The sequence below is a fragment of the Rhipicephalus microplus genome, chromosome 10 (genome assembly GCF_043290135.1).
Source record: "Rhipicephalus microplus isolate Deutch F79 chromosome 10, USDA_Rmic, whole genome shotgun sequence".
Classification (NCBI taxonomy): domain Eukaryota; kingdom Metazoa; phylum Arthropoda; class Arachnida; order Ixodida; family Ixodidae; genus Rhipicephalus; species Rhipicephalus microplus.
The window spans coordinates 72,843,832-72,858,119 of record NC_134709.1 but is presented as its reverse complement, the minus strand read 5'-3'; the positions used below and the strand labels follow the sequence as shown (position 1 = coordinate 72,858,119).

The window sequence follows — 14,288 nt, the reverse complement described above, 5'->3', positions numbered from 1 at the left end:
AGTCCTATGTAGCGTTGACGCACTCACGCTGGGCACAGCATGTGTGCGTGAGCAAAACGTGAGCAAAACGCGCACACTCTATAGTCAGACGCCAGGCGCGACCAGCGTCCGTCGGCGCTGCCCGACGGCAACCGGCGCGAAATACGACATGCTGCATTTCGCGCCGATGCGTTACTTTCCCTGTGTATTTCCCTGTGTAGTGATGTTAGTCGTGAAACATAGATGTGCCGAAGTGTATATGCCCTGTTACTGGAATAGTATGAAGCCTTTGTGTTCTGTACATGCTGTAAATGAATTTTTCTAAACACGTTCCTTCAGTGACGGCTTTTAGCTGTTCCATAGTACAGTACCAAGTACTGTAAATCGTTAACCACTTTTTCTAAACGCACAGGTTCCTTCCCTCGAATTGTTCGTTCGCCATGGGATGACAATATGCTCTCTCATTGAAGAATACGAAGTACACAAAATTGTTAACCATTTTTTCTAAACGCCAATTACTCTATATTGTTAGCAACCTCTTCCAAACACTGTAGTGCCTGCTTGTGACCACCAGCCCGGACCTGGCGCAAGCGTCATTTTAGGCACAACGTTCCTTTTAGTCTAAACTTGTCCTGCGTCAGGCATAACGTGCAGTACAAGACAAACAGACGTACGGATGGATATAAAGAGAGACGGACAGATGGATGAACGAACAGACAGACAGACAGACAGACAGACAGACAGACAGACAGCCAGACAGACAGACAGACAGACAGACAGACAGACAGACAAATGGACAAATGGAAACTCGGACGAACAAGGTCAGCGGACGGCTGATTCATGGTTCAGCGATAAAACTCTCCGAAGCTTCCCACTTGTCACCATTCACTCCGTATTTATGCTGTGATTTTTTTAAAGAAACGTTTCTTTCACATTAAACGAGCACTTTGTAAATGAATTCTTCCTTCAATATAACTCAAGCTTGTTACATAGCTTGGTTTATATAGCTATCCCCTTCAATCACGGCGTACACAATTGTGTACGCGACCTTCGAAGGTGCGTCACATGCTGCGCGATTCTTCCAACGGGCTGCAACTCAGTGTGCACATTCCTGCAGGCTTCACTGAGTGAATAAATACGCTTATAACTTTAATTACTGAAACTCATTCAAAACAATACATTCCTTTATTTTATTTCTTGGAATTTTATCATGAGGGCCTTGTACTTATGTGACACGAATTTCATGCGTTTTTGACAGCCCATCCTAATTCGTGACTGAAAGGGATTGCAGTATACTTATACTGTGCTGTGGTGGCTGCGCAATTCGCAAAACCCACCACATGAATCAAGGTACGAGCGAGGCAAATTGAGACAGTTTAGTTTAGGAGTAGTTTAGTTCAGGAGTAGTTTAGTTCAGTGCGAGCTTCACCTTCGCTAGATTGTTTCCAGGATATATCTTTGGAGGAAGTAACGTGCTTGTGTTTGTTAAAACGTCATTGTGTGTAATTGTGGCCAACGATCGTACAGTTTCTTAACTCTTTCAATCTCTTTCTTAACACTTTGCCTATGACTCGTCTTAGGAGGACGCAATAATAGCCGTATGACCTTTATAACAAGAGCGCACTGACCACATGGTGCGGCCGGCTCTGATAGCCACGGCCTCTATCTGAATCATCTCAGGGCTGGTGAATATTTGCTTGGGGTACATCGAATCGTCAGTATCAACAAATACAAAAAAACTTCCTAAAGCTGAATGCGCATGTTTAGTAAAGCATGCAAGTAATCATCGGACCACAGTTGTTTTCTAGTAACTTTCTATAACAAAAAAAGCAGGCCTGCGTGGAACGCGCATAACAGTCACAGAGAAAGCTAGAAGAGCGGCCTTTCAAAACCTTTTGAAAACACGCTTTGGAATGCTACAAATGCACTTCTGGGTACCCACTGCACCATAAATAGTGATGGTTTTTTGTAGTAGCCCATAATTATATAGGCTATCCCTCACCATTCTTGGGAGAAGCATGGTATCCGCTTCAAACTTAGAACTTTTGTGAATTTCTTTATCCAGTGGCTGACGACGATGAAAAAAAAAACATGCCATAAGTCGGTATGTGCCACAGTCAATAGTGATAAACAGCAAGTTTTCTAATAGGCTGCTGCATTGGACGACCTAGTCGTTGCGTTATTCGCAGTGTGGGACGCCTGGCTGTTCCTTTGATGTTCTAAAACGCTTTATTATTCATATCAACGCAATTACTTTCTCGACATCAAGCGTACCTAAGGCCAGTTTAGAAACAAGTTCTAAGCACAGGCGTAGCTCAGTAGTAGAATACTGGGCTGACATGCCACAGACCAGGGTTTCAATCCCTTTGTGTCATCAGTAGTTTTTATTTACCGAGTTCCAAGCACTGGCATGGCTCAGTATTAGAATACTGAGCAGATACGCAGTGGACACCATTGTCCCATTGGTGTTTTTTATTTACTGAAAGTTTTTTTGTTCGATATTGGTTACAGACAGTGGCGATGGCGGCGGTGGATAACTACGGCACCGTGCGTGACCCGTGTTCAGATCTCTTGACAGCTTTTGCATGAACGCATTCTTGGACAAATCGATTACTGATGAAAGCGCCAAGAAGAGGCTCACCCTACGTGGCAAGATCCTTCACAATACCATTCTATATTCTCGCCTTCAATCTTGCCCGTGCTGAGCCTGATGGGGTGTTGTTGGCTGAAGATTGAGTGGTTTTAACTTTCTGTCTTAGAGTTTAATTTTATAGTTTATCTGTTTCTGAATCTAACCATATCTCTAGTGCTCATGTCGACTACTTCTCCCGGCCAGGCGCAATCCACCTGGTCAGCGTCCCTGCCATCGAATGAATTGCCGCTAGACTCCTTTTTCCACAGTGGTATCGACAGCATTCCCGTTGCACTGGTACCTACTAATGGAGGCTTCATCAGCCTTAAAAACCCCCAGACGGTCCAAAAGGAACTTAAAACAACTTCGACCTATTTCAAGACCATCACAGATGTGCGCACATTTGGGCGAGGAGGTATCGTGTGTAGGTCGCCGGATCAGACCTGCATGCAGGATCTTCGCAAATGCACCTTGTTTGCTGCTACCCCGGTGAGTACTTCCATCCCACCTCACCTTGCATGTACTAAAGGCCTTGTACGGGGAGTCGACTCCAAGCTGTGTCCTGCTGAGACCCTAGACAGGCTCTCTGGAGCAGGCGTAATGTCCATTTACCGGTCTAATCGCCTCCTCGACAAAGGGAGGGTACCAACCGAATCTGTCATCGCGAAAATTGTGGGCACAAAATGCACGGCAGAAATAAAATTATGACCATTGATCTTTCAAGTAGAGCTCCTCGCTTCTCGTCCGATTCACTGCAAAAACTGCTGGAGATTCGGTCACAGTGTGGGAGGATATAAATCTTACGTTCGTTGTAGCACTTGTGGAGAGAGCCATCCTTCAAGCAAGTGTACTGCAACAGCGGAAAAGTGTTGTCTCTGCGCCGACAACTCTGACTGTTCCGCTCGTTCCCAGGAGGTTCAAATCCTGGGAGTTATTGACCGCCAACGCTGTTCCCGAAGGGAAGTCATTGACATAGTTAGAAACAGGGCTTTTGGATACTCTGGCATTACAGCTCGCTACACTTCCAGTATGGACTCAAACCTACCGCAGGGTATTGAAACTGCTGTGGAAAATGCAGTAAGTAAGGCAATGGATAAACTCATATATAACTCAAGAGACAGTGGGATTGGGCGTGTTGGTATTACAGAAAGCTTTGTTGAGCAATCTTCAAGGCTGACATCAGCTGGTTACCCCGACCACATGCAAGTTTCCGTTGCCGAAGGCCTGCTGCGTGAACTTAAGGCCAAAGGGACAGATAATGCAGTCCCCCCTGTCACAGCTAGACGGGCTTTCGCCGTGGTTCCATATATGCACAAGATAGCGCACAATCTTAAGAAAGTGGCACGACGAGTTAATGTGAAGGTGGTCTTTATGGCCCCTCAATAATTGAGTCGCCTGTGCAAGCTGTCCGTTCCTCCGTCCAGACCCGCCCTCGGTTGCACTACAAAACATGCAAATAAATTCCGAGATTGCATCTGTAATGTGGTGTATCAGCTGCTGTTATCGTGTGGAAGGTGTTACGTCGGTCAAACAGGTCGTTGTATAAATTAGAGGCTGAGGGAACATATGCACAATGTGGATCACTATAAACACGGATGGCTGTCCGTTAACTGCAGCACGTGTGGCTGCCGGCCAATATTTTCAGAGTGTTCTATTGTTGCTAGATGCAAGGATCGTACCACACGCGAGATCATAGAGGTAGAAAAGATTTGCTCATTGAAAGATGCTTGTGTTAGCACCCCTTTTGTCGCGCTCATCGATGAGGAAAAGTTGTTCCTTTGCTTGTCAATGTGATGTACTTATGCTTTGTCATTGTGTTTAGCGCATGACTAGTATGACTGGTAACCGTATAAAAGCGAATACCTTCACAAGAAATAAATTTTTGGCAGTTCAGCGCTCTGTCTCGTCTCTTCTCCTGCCCCCTCCTGCCCTGGCGTTTGCGCTGGTAAGCACCCTTTATGATCATATCTAACCTTTCCGACTGTTTGGTGCAAGTTCTTTCAAGTCAGATTGGGCAAACAGTACAGACTAGTACAGAACCTGCAGTAATGGACATTACCAGCGATGCCACTCAGCTACGCAATGTAGTGTTGGACGAACTTTCTGCATCTGCAGGCAAGGCTAAGCAGTCAGGAACACAGGTACACTTGGACCGACATACGCCTCAGCCGAGCACAAGTGCTGCTACAAATATGGAACTCGATATACGAACTAATAAACGTACCAGATCCCCTATTTTCACCGATCTCAAGTCCAAATCTCAACGGAATGAATCAGCTATTTCGCGTGAAGATGCTAACAAGGGCGCGACATGCGCCTCTGCGGTGCGACCAACACCATAGGTCAGTTGAGGGTACTACAGTGTAACTGCCGTTCTATACTCTCAGCATCAACCGACTTACATTACTTTTGCGATAGTTTTAATTTTGGGATTATATTTCTCAAAGAAACTTGGCTCACACCAGATAAAAATTTCCATCTTTCAGGTTTTAGTTCTTTTCGATTAGATCGCCCATCACGTTGTGGTGGTTTAATGATCCTTTTATCAAGTAAACTACGCCATAGGGCGAAAATTTCTTTCATAGCGTTAAACTCGGATAGTGAAATATTAGCATTAGACTTATGTCTTCCTGGATACCACCCTTTTTCAAACATAAATTGTTACTTCCCCTTCGGTGTGCAAAGTACGCGTTACCTTGAAAGTGTTTTGGTAGCATGTAGAAAGGAAATTGTACTCACAGGAGACTTTATTTCACATCATTTGTCTTGGGGTATAAGGACAGATTCTTGTGGTAGGCGACTGTGCGAATGGACTATTCGTCACAACCTCTCGTGTCTGCATAAAGGTCATGTAACATTTTTCCGAGGTCAGACTTGCTCAGTATTGGATTTAACGTTTTGCTCCAATACAATCAAAGTTTTGTCATGGGCTGTTCTGGATTCGGCAACTAACAGCGACCATCTTCCTGTAGTTTTTGACATTACTTGTCCAGCAATAACTTTAGATCAGCCGAAACGCACATACATCAACCACAGCAAATTTCAAACCTGCCTCCGTTCTGCCATTTCAAAGGTTGGAAATGCCAGTACTAAGGAGATTGCATCTACGATTGGTTCAATGCTGGAGGGATAGGAAAAATTCTGAATTTTCTATTCCATCTAATAAACGATCCGTCTCTTGTTGGTGGAACGATACGTGTACGCATGATAATAGCAGACGAAAAGCCGCTTGGAAAAAACTTCATAATCAGAGCCCAACAAACTGGAAGGACTATCAATTCCTTGCTGGCTTATTTAGGCGTACAGTGAACCGCGCGAAAGACGAATACTACAGTAGACAATTTGATTATCTTTCTAAATAAAAAAATAAGCGTGCTTTGTTCGCTTATCTTCGGACAAGAAAAGTACTACCAGCACCTTGAACGTTGCAGTCATGTGTCTTGACGCCGCAAAAAATGAACACCTCTCTAGAAGACATAGCGCAAGGTTTAGAACGCCGCTTTACTCCTAATCTTTCGGCTATTCGTTCCATTCTGGTAAACTTCCACGAATTTCCACAAGTTTCTTTAGCTGGATTGAGTCAGACAGTATTATGCTTACCGCCCCGCCGCGGTGGTCTAGTGGCTAAGGTACTCGGCTGCTGACCCGCAGGTCGCGGGTTCGATTCTCGGCTGCGGCGGCTGCATTTCCGATGGAGGCGGAAATGTTGTAGGCCCGTGTACTCAGATTTGGGTGCACGTTAAAGAACCCCAGGTGGTCAAAATTTCCGGAGCCCTCCACTACGGCGTCTCTCATAATCAAATGGTGGTTTTGGGACGTTAAACCCCACAAATCAATCAATGATCAATCAATCAGTATTATGCTTACCGAGGACAACTCCCGGACCAGATGGAATTACGAACTCTATGTTAAAATGTTTACTCCAGGAATCGCCTAATCTTTTGCAAGAACTAGTGAATTATTCGTTAGGGAACGCATGGATACATTCAGAATGGAAACTTGCCGAAATTGTATTGTTGCTAAAAAATGAAAATGAAGCATACATGTTGGATAACATAAGGCCGATTGCACTGACATCAAACTTAGTGAAATTGGTTGAGAGAATCATCAATATACGAATTAATGAACTTATTACCATGGGGTCAATTCTAAGCCCCTGTCAAATTGGGTTTAGGGCTGGTTGTTCAATATGGGATGCCCACGTTGATTTAAAATGTCGGCTTCAATTAGCTTGGCTACATAAAAAAGAATGCAGTTTTAGTTACCTTAGACATCGCTAAAGCATATGACACCGTGGAGCACTGTATTTTGATAGATCTTTTAGAATACCTTGATTTTCCATCATACATACTAGCATGAGTTCACAATGTTCTTGCAGACAGAAAGTTTTATTGTTTTAAAGATGGGTTTTCATCATCTACTCATACCCAAACGAGGGGAGTACCGCAAGGCTCTGTGCTTTCTCCGGTGCTATTTAATTTACTAATGAGCCCTATTGCACGTAAACAGCACATAAAAACTTATGTTTATGCAGACGATATTAAAATTTTTGCAATGGCAGATAACATTCAGACCATGTATGAACAGCTGCAGGCATACGTCAATATATTGTAGAGCTGGCTCGATGGCAACTGCTTTCTACTTAATCCGAGTAAATGTGCCCTCCTTGTTTTCCCCCTGCAATACCCTGTGAACATCTCTCTGTCTTACCATCATGAGGATATACCACAGGTGGAGTCTGTTAAATACCTTGGAGTAATTTATCAGACATCGCTTAACTGGCGATCTCATATCGAATATATCGCCGGAAAAGGTGTGCGGGTCATTGGCATATTACGTAGGCTAAGCAACTACCGCACAGGTATGAGAAGAGACACATTATTAATGATATATCGCATGTACGGTCGTCCCATTTTGGAATTTGGTTGTGTGCTTTTCTCTGGAGTTCCCGCTTACAAGTTGCGGCCTCTAATTCTTCTGGAAAGAGAAGCTTTGCGCTTATGCCTTGGCCTTCCCAAAACATTTGCGAACAATGTGTTGTATCTCGAATCGAGGTTCTCTCCTTTTTCTTGTAGAATTCGCCTTCTGACTGTTCAGACATTCTTAAGAATTTATGAATCACCATTACGACATTCAGAAATAGCCTTTATTTCCACCCCGGAATCATTTTTTGCTGCTAGATGGCCGCGATTTCACACGCCATAAATTATATTTGTGCAACATTTACTGGAGGCTCTAAACGTACCTATAAGCGACATCATTCCGAGTCCTGATAATTCAGCCCCGGTGGAAATTCAATTTGACGACATTTTTCCTAATAATGCCAAATTACTTCCCCATATTATTTTGGATGGTTTACTACAAGATCACCTGCACAGTATTACAACGAACGTTATTATTGCTACAGACGCATAGCAGTATGACGAAAAGCCAAGGGTTGTGATTTTCAGCCCGATTTTAAATTGAATTTGTTCCTTTCGACTACCCGATTTCATACCCATTTGTGTGGCAGAATTTCCATCAGTAGTGCTCGTCTTACGCAAGTTAAATACAGCACTTACATCAGCTGTCATATTTGCAGATTCCCTATCTGTCTGTGCGGCACTTTCTGTTGGTGCTGATAATAAAGTAACAAAGACGTTCCATGCACTGGTACCTGCGCTTTGAGAAAAGTACGATTAGTTTGGGTGCCTGGACATAAAGGGTTATTTCTAAATGAAATATCTGATTCCTTAGCTAAGTTGTCAATCAGCGAACTGATTCTACCGCACTGTCCATCATCCGCTTATGTGACTGCTGCTTGATTCCGCAGACGTACGCTTATGGAAGTCTTTAAAGGTTCAGCACTAACAAACTCTACGGACTATCGCCATTTATTATATCCCTGGCGAAGAGACTTTTGCCGCACTCGTAAACAAGAAGTAGCTATCACTAGGCTGCGTTGCCGGGTACCAAATCTAAATTTTTATAAACACAGGTCTGCTCAGGCACCTTCGCCACTGTGCGCGTTTTTTGATGAACTGGAAACAATATATCATTTCTTTTTTACCTGCAGGCGGTTTAACACATAACAAAAAACCATTTTACAGATACCTATACGTGGTATTGGTATGGACTTCTCTGTGCCTGTCATTTTGTCTTTTGGAGCTTCCATTTCTCGTTTCTCTAATGCCACAGTATGCGCGGCCGTCCGGGACTATATTGCTGAAAGTAATAGATTGACTAATTAACCAGTTCGATTATCCTAACACTTCCACATAATTATATACGTATAAAATCAAATTATTGCTCTATTCTAAGAATAAATTCGTTTATGTAAATATTTGTATGCGTTACATTAGGCACTACATTTTCCTAGGCTATCGGTAATCTTTCTGTTAAACCTCTATTATTCCAAATTTGAACAGTACTTTTTAAAACCACTCGATTCTTGGCCAATCCGCCACAGTGGGTATGCGCCAATACCAATAGGTGACCAACAACAACAACAGCTTTTGCTGTAAAAAAACGCAAAGCATTGAAACAATGAACGCTAGGTATGTGTTTTCAACCTACTTTACACACGTAAAGGAAGAAGACTGAGGATGTGGTGGACAAAAGAAAAGTTCCCGTAAAGTTGATTGTTTCTGAAGATTCTGAATAGTGCGAGATTGGATGAGAAATTTCAGAGCTGAACCATGGGGAGGGCTAACGGCGTGCGCATAGGGAGGTGCGTACCAAACTGGGAAAAGCGGAATCAAGTAGGGAAAGGGGTTTCAGCTCTATACTGACGTGACATCCGCGAGGGGCGAAACAGCGCTGTTCACCGGTGTTTTTCCATGGCAAAATTGCTGTTCGTGGGAAATTAGAGAATGAACTAAACATTTCAAAGTTTTATTGATTTATTATTTGTTTAATATGTCTGTATTTATTGTTTTGTTCAAGCCGCCTTCGATTACCAAATGATTGATTGATATGTGTGGCTTATCGTCCCAAACTCACCATTTGATTATAGGAGACGCCGTAATGGATGCCTCCGGAAATTTTCACCACCTGGGACTTTTTAACGTGTCCCCAAATCTGAGCACACGGGCCTACATCATATTCACCTCCATCGAAAATGGAAGGAAGGCCTGCCTGAGGTGATTCGGCCCACTGCCTCGAAATATATTGCTTTAATGAGACACTCGTGATGCCCAGCCTGAAACCGTGGCCCGTAGAGGAAGCTGTTTTGGAGCAGGCGTTATTGTTTGAAAACATATTTCGAAATTCTTTGTGGCACTTGAAATACATGACTTTAAAGTAAACAGCCACGGTTTTACACGGTTTTACACGAAATCTCCAGTTTTACACGAAATACTTTAGTGCCTCGGTAAATTTTGTCGGGGATTTGGACAGCACTGCCAAGCCAAAATAATGTTTTAGGCTGTGAAGACGAATCTTTAGGTCATAATATGCATCGTGGGGACCAGTGGCGCATCGCGGCACTTACAAGCATTTTCTGGTCTACACCTATTTATGTTCAATCGCGACAACGGCAAGACACGCCGACAAGCCGAAACGCTAAGGCGCCTCGAGGCTAAAAGGAGTGGCCTCTGAGGATAAAGTGCCGCGCACCTTCCGTAAAAGGATGCCGACTACGACACTGCGGGATACATGGTTACCACATGCCTACGAATTTATTGCAGAAAGGGTTCCGAGGTCGCTTCTTCATCACCCAGCAACCATCTTAAGCAACCTTTCCTGGCAGCTGTTTGCAAGACATTTCGGCATTTCCACGTACTACAAATATTTGCCTTTCGTGTCCTTGACTTCTTGCCATTCTTGGTGTGTTGATGTGTTTAGAATAACTAGTGAGCGCGTTAGGGCACTACATGCGCTCTACCATAGAACAGCCATACGATGATAAGAGAGCATAAACGACTTTCACGTCTGCGAACGATACACAGGCTTAAGCTGTGTTTGGAAGAAATGTCCGATAATTTATTTACCTCCCTATTCAGAAACTCTCCTTAATTAGACTTGAACTCGACTTGAAACCACCTTGAATGCAGCGCGTTTGGAACGCGTCTGTGCGTTTGTGCTGCTTTAACACCGCCTAAAGACAGCGCGTTCGAAACACATTTGTGCTGCATTGAAGTCGGTGACAAGTCAAGTGAAGCAACGTTTCTGAATACCGGGGTTAGAGTACGATGTGCTTCAGTATGGGAGAGCAATGCTCTATCGCAGTACACCAAAAAGACAAAGAGTGCCTCCGAGTCGCAGACATTATTTGAATAGCCTCCTTCTTTGCTATCGAGAACTCACTCTAATTTCAAAGACTATGAACTTGCCCTGGTTTCGAATCTGCAAGAAACATTAATCAAACCATCCTCAAAAAAGGGCTGTGGTAGGGAAATCAGCAATGTGTGTTTCCTTATTTCAACACTTAGTATTTTATGTGGTAGTCCACTTGGACACCAGTAAGGACGTATTAGTCACGAAAATGTTTTGGTAAATTACGTAGGAAAGTGTCATTAACACGTTCCAGGGTGTCGGATTGAAATTATTTTCGTTTCTCTATTAGTTTAGCTCCTCTTCAGAAAGTCCCCTTTCGTTTCTGCTTCCGAAAAAAAAAAACAAATGTACCGTTGTGATTCGTAACAATATTTACCTGTATGCAAAAAATTGAAGTTCAAGTAATGATAAAAATAGTATGCAAAAATTTGAAGCTTGGGTAGTGATAAAAATACTGGTTTTGTCATATGGTTATTCACGCTCTTTCTAAAAATCTGAGAACGGGTACGACACGTTTTTATCCTGTTCTCAAGGGGAGCCCAACTACATTTACACCAAATTTTTACCAATAAGCTAAGAGTAGGGCGCTAATAGGTTAAAGTACACTCAAAAGTTAATTATGAAATTTTTCAAGCAGGCCTTGCTCCCTGATTTCCTTCAAACGTCAAGGGAGTGAGATTGCCCCGAGGAGGTTTGAAAACAATTGCTGGAGTGGAAGCTCCCGCAATGCCTTGCCAGCTGTAAGCCAGCTTTTGTCTTCCACAAATCTCAGAAACATGCTATTTTCTGGTGGTGTCAACTAAGACACCAGGTGGCTTTGATTTGTAAGTCTAAAGACTACGTCGATTACAAATTAAGAGATAGTTGTTTCGAAGAAATAGAGCGCAGAGACTAGTAGTTCATCCATCTGTCCGTCTCTCTGTATGTCTATCCGCCCGCCACTATGTCTGATACTGCACTTTACCCCTGACGCACAACAAGGTTAGACTAGAAGGAGCTTCATCCCATAGTTGAGTACCAAGTACTCTATATCGTTATCAACTTTTTCCAAACACTGTCGTGCTCGCTTGTGACCACCAGCCCGGGCCTGGCCCTGGCGTCATTTTAGGCCTAAAATGACGCTTGGGCCAGGCCCGGGCTGGTGGTCACAAGCGAGAACTACAGTGTATGGAAAAAGTTGCTAACGATATAGAGTACTTAGTTCTCAGCTATGGGAGAGCAAGAAACCATCTCGTGGTGCTCACATTTCATGAGGCCGCCGTCGAGAAATGTTGAGGTCACACGTTGGTGTACCAGAAGTGCTTGATCGCTTGTTCAAATACAGCAACAACACCGAAAGTGTTCTAAATGACACCACCTATATTCTTCACGAATGCGATAGTCATATATCTGGCTTTGCAAAACATCTTAACTCTAATTATTACAGAGTTCAAATTCAGTTTCACTGTTGTTAGAAAGTTTTATGATCTGCATGTTACTATTAATTCATTCCTAATATGGCCCGTGGCGAAAACATGTCAGTATTTATTCACGCATATATTTTTAAAGCTCCGCGATGGGCTTCTATAAGATCGACGAGTCTAACTTAGGAATGAATAAGGAGGTTACGAAAAATTGCTGGAGTGGAAATTCTTGCCCACAAGTGAAGCACTGCCAACCGTAAGACGGCGGCTGCAGCAGCCATCTTACGAGGGGAATGACGAGCTGTTGACGGTCGGCGATTCGGAAGGAGCGTTTTCTTCGCACATCCAGCGAGTTTAAGGTGACATCCTTTTACGGCGACATAGCGTTCAAAGTGCGTCCTTGCGTTGCTAGTTTTCTTTGGTAAGCCTCGAATTCAAGGCGAATTTCATTGAAGATTATGTCACCGCTACTAGTCTCTGAGGAATATTTCTTCGGAAACAATTGTCTCTTAATTTAATATTAACGTAGCCTTCAGACCAACAAATCAAAGCCACTTGATCTCTAAGTGGGCACCACCAGAAACAAAAAATTGCCCGCAGCTTCCCTCGGGGGAACACTGAGGAGGATGCGGACCATATAATTGGTTAACGGGGTGTTAAAGTGCGACTTACTTGGGTCGATGGCTAAATTGGTTAACGTGGTTGTGAAATGGGGTGTTAAATTGCGACTTACTTGGGTCGATGGCTAAATTGGTTAACGTGGTTGTAGGAGGGGATGTTAAATGAGTGAACACGTACACACGTATGCGAAAGGGCGGCGCTGGTCGAAGGGACGTCGATCATTGTGTTTGTGGATTCGTTGGAATTCATTTCACCGCGACCTTGGACGTCGACGCGCCGTACAAACCAACCGACGAGCGGTAACTGAGCTAGCGAGCGCCGACCTTGAGTATATATACAGCACGACGGCGCATGCACTGTCAGCTGTTGAATGTTCTCGAAGCGCGACGCCACATGCGCGTCCACTGGAGAATCAGGAGAATTGTAGATGTCGAACGCGGTGTGTAGAGGAGGAAGGGTGCACAGATGGTGGAGGAGTGAAGCGCGCGCGGTGTGTAGAGGAGGAAGAGATGCACAGATGGTGGAAGAGTGGGCGACGGCGCGACGGCGCATGCGCGCGCGTCAGCTGTCGAATGTTCGAGAAGCGGTGCGGACGGCGCGGACGGCGCGGACGGCGCACTACAAGGTGCGAGTATAAAATGCTTCCGCATCTAAAAGCATGTTTCTGAGATCTTTGAAGGGCAAAAGCTGGCTGGGCTCCTGCTGGTAAAGCGTTGTGGTAGCTTCCACTCCAGCAATTTCTTTAAACCTCCTTGGCTTGACCTCATAAGTAGTTCGTCATTGAGCGCACCTTTTCATATACGGGACCGCTGTTCATATCGAAGAAACTTCCACGTCGAGAATTCTCGCTCAGCGCTCCCGTTTTTCACAGGCGCACGAAAGTCCTCTTGAGGTAATATAGAGATCTCTTGTTGGTCACATTGTTGTTTTTCGCACAATTTCATCGCACCTTTATTTCGGAATTCCGGCCTGCGTTACGCGCTAGTACTGTACTCTGAGATAGTCATTATTGTGAATTACATTATCTCGGGTCTTCTGCATTTCCATCGTTAGAAAAAAACAATAAAGAACAGCGTGGGTATACGAGAGCAGAAACAGAACAGAACTGGGCGCTGACTGCCAATCTTCTGAACGCCTTTCAATTCAACCGACGGCAACTTCTTCTTGAAAAATCTGCAAAAAATACTCAGCCACATGAACTCGCTGAACTGAGATGCTGAGCGGACTTCCTGGAAATTTCCGTGTTCACGAACACCACCGGCGAAGAGGCGTGTTCTCTCGGTGGTCGTCTAACGGCAAGCACCGTAAACTGCGTACAGCACATTTTTAAAAGACCGACAGTGCATTGTTATGTAAAGTACTTGTAGAACCCGCCTAAGCTAAAAATACAACCAGCA

At 44.1% G+C, this 14,288-nt stretch overlaps 1 protein-coding gene across 11 annotated transcripts in view; it reads right to left on the bottom strand.

The window, feature by feature from the left end:
• Nucleotides 1–14,288, bottom strand: part of LOC142774765 (uncharacterized) — a 227,308-nt gene that overhangs the window by 24,888 nt on the left and 188,132 nt on the right. For 6 of the 11 annotated variants that reach the window (XR_012886552.1, XR_012886550.1, XR_012886546.1 and 3 more), the window contains one exon: nt 5,351–5,447. The exons of the other annotated variants lie outside the window; for them this stretch is intronic. The gene's annotated coding sequence lies outside the window, so the exon portion shown is untranslated. The remainder of the gene's footprint in view (nt 1–5,350; nt 5,448–14,288) is intronic. 11 annotated transcript variants of the gene reach the window in all.